This window comes from Propithecus coquereli, unplaced genomic scaffold, assembly GCF_000956105.1.
Source record: "Propithecus coquereli isolate 6110/MARCELLA unplaced genomic scaffold, Pcoq_1.0 Scaffold703, whole genome shotgun sequence".
Taxonomy (NCBI): Eukaryota; Metazoa; Chordata; class Mammalia; order Primates; family Indriidae; genus Propithecus; species Propithecus coquereli.
The window spans coordinates 115070-117408 of NW_012153097.1; positions in this window are offsets into that span (position 1 = coordinate 115070).

Consider the following 2339-nt stretch of genomic DNA (forward strand, 5'->3'; position numbering starts at 1 on the left):
CAATATGGAGATACCTCAAAGAGATACAAGTAGATATACCATTTGATCCAGCAATCCCATTACTGGGCATCTACCCAAAAGAACAAAAGACATTCTATAAAAAAGACATCTGCACTCTAATGTTTATAGCAGCACAATTCACAATTGCAAAGATGTGGAAACAACCCAAGTGCTCAACAATACATGAGTGGATTTATAAATGTGGTAGAGGTATACCAGGGAGTACTACTCAGCCTTAAAAAAATGGTGAACTAATACCTCTTGTGTTAACCTGTATGGAATTAGAGACTGTTCTAAATGAAGTATCACAAGAATCAAAAAATAAACACCACATGTACTCTCTATTAAATTGGTACTAATCAATCAACAGTTATGTGCACAAATGGTCGTAACATTCACTGGGGATCTAGTAGGTGGTGGGGAGAAAGGGATGGGTAAACTCACACCTAACGGGTATGGTGCATGCTTTCTTGGGGATTGATGTGCCTGTAGCTTTGACTCAGGTGGTGCAAAGGGAATTTATGTGACCAAAGCATTTGAACCCCCATAATATTCTGAGATTTAAACATGAAAAAATATATTAAAAGAAGGAAAAAAAGGTACCAAGGCAATAATACTTTCAGAGGATGATTATGGAGAATAATCCAAAGTTAAAATAGATAAGTTTTTTGTAGGTTTAAATAGAGCAAGAGGTTAATTTCTGGTGCGTTATAATTACAATTAAAATATTTTTTATTGAAATAAATTTTTGAAAATTAAATACTGATATTCTTCAACACTCAAATTACTTGATGCTATGTTTTCATTCCTAGTGTTTCTACAAAAGCATGTGGTCAGTTTTTGCTCCATCAAAGATACGAAAGTTCTTTCTAAATTAGGTGGGCATTATTTATATACTCTTTCAAAGAAAATTAGGGACACGAAATTAAAGATGCATGAAGAAAATGTAAATGGAAAGGATCTTTGTGAGGAAATTATAACAATGTTGTAAGTAACGTGTGAGGTGGATGTTCAGGGTAATATTATGAGAGGCATTTTGAATTTTACAAGTAATTTTTTAATACCAATTACATATTAAGGTAATAAAATATAGTGGATTTTGAAATGGTCTTTAAAGACTATATGTATAGTTCTTTTATTTTAATAAAAGTCATTTTAATGTGTTCAGTGTTGTACATGGAATGAAACGTTATCATGCCACTAACATTAATCTATCCCATCTTTTCCAAGGTTGTAGGTAACATGGTAACAATATACTATTGGGTAGCATAGTGGAACGTTACATCACTAGTCATCTTTTTTGCCCTGAGAGGTTTCAAACTTCAATTAATTTCATGGCTATTGTTTCCATAGTTTATATTTTTATTTTTCTTCTTTCTGCAACTAAAGGATCATTATAATGGTTATAATGAAGGCTGTATAGAAGTACGATCAAAACTGCATTTCTGAATAATGAATGATTATTTACAAATTTTCACTCCACAGTTTCTTTTGAAGCTCCAACCTTTTTGTTCTGCAATACACATTCAGACATTTGGTTTAGATTTACATGGAGTTAAATATATAAGTTTATCATTCTAAATATAAACTTTAGGTGTAGGAAAATTATGGAGGAAGTAATTTTGTCTGCGTGAGTGTGTACCTGCTTTGAGAAGAAAAGAAAAATAGTAGAACAAAACAAATCATTTAAAAATTATTGGTAAATTATAAGCAAACTGAAAACCTTAAAGATTCTCAGTAAATATATTTTCTCTCCTTTGTATTGAACTTATTTCTCTAAAATCTTATGGCTCCTGGTTCTGAATCTCCCCTGGCAAATCCTCTCTTTTTAATAGCCTGTTACTCCTGCTAGACCTACTAAATAATTTTCTTGTTTCAAAGATTATGAAGGATTTTTATGAGTATTTGTAATGCTCATGAATTATAAATAGAATTTTTAATAAAATTTGATGGTGATTCCAAAATAATTTAAAGATGTGAATCGATAGTGTATATAGTTAAATTACATTAATTAGTACAATCTATTTTTTTCTTCTCAATTGAGTAACCCTATTTAAGCCATTTTTAAAATTATTGTTCTTTTCACTTTTTATAATTGACATTATTGAGTTTGTTGACTTTATTGGGCCAATTTATATGAACACTGGGGAGGCTTCAAAAGTTATCAGGTTATTTTGATAGTTCTATGAGGTGAACAAATTTAGGACAGCACCTGGTGTTTAATATATGCTCCATAATTAGCAGTAAGTATTCCTGTTGGAGTGGGTTTGTGGCTCCAGGGAGGAAATTTAAAATAGTCAGGTGAAGAAATGGCACTGATTCTGCATGTGGAGAGAGGT